The sequence below is a fragment of the Poecilia reticulata genome, linkage group LG21 (assembly GCF_000633615.1).
Source record: "Poecilia reticulata strain Guanapo linkage group LG21, Guppy_female_1.0+MT, whole genome shotgun sequence".
Taxonomy (NCBI): domain Eukaryota; kingdom Metazoa; phylum Chordata; class Actinopteri; order Cyprinodontiformes; family Poeciliidae; genus Poecilia; species Poecilia reticulata.
The window spans coordinates 1,800,587-1,800,910 of NC_024351.1; positions in this window are offsets into that span (position 1 = coordinate 1,800,587).

Here is a 324-nt window from a genome sequence, read left to right on the forward strand (position 1 = left end):
GCCGCTGCATTTAAGCTCGGTGTGAACGAAACCATGGTTCGACTTTGGAGACGGAGGGCTGCGTCCTTAATATATGCAGCAGATTTATTAGGACGCCGCCCTCTGCTGGGTCCTAATAAAAAACCGAGAGCAGCTTCCAGTTTTTATTTTAATTTTTTTAATTGAGGGTGCCAGTATGGTGTGCTCTATAGTCCGAAAAATACGGTAATTGGTTTTAAAAGATTTTTTGAAAATGAATTGTCTGCAAATAATGCCATCTTCAAGTGTCTGCTGTAGCAGTGACTGGCGGCGTAATCATGTAATGTTCTTACCACTAGATGGCAG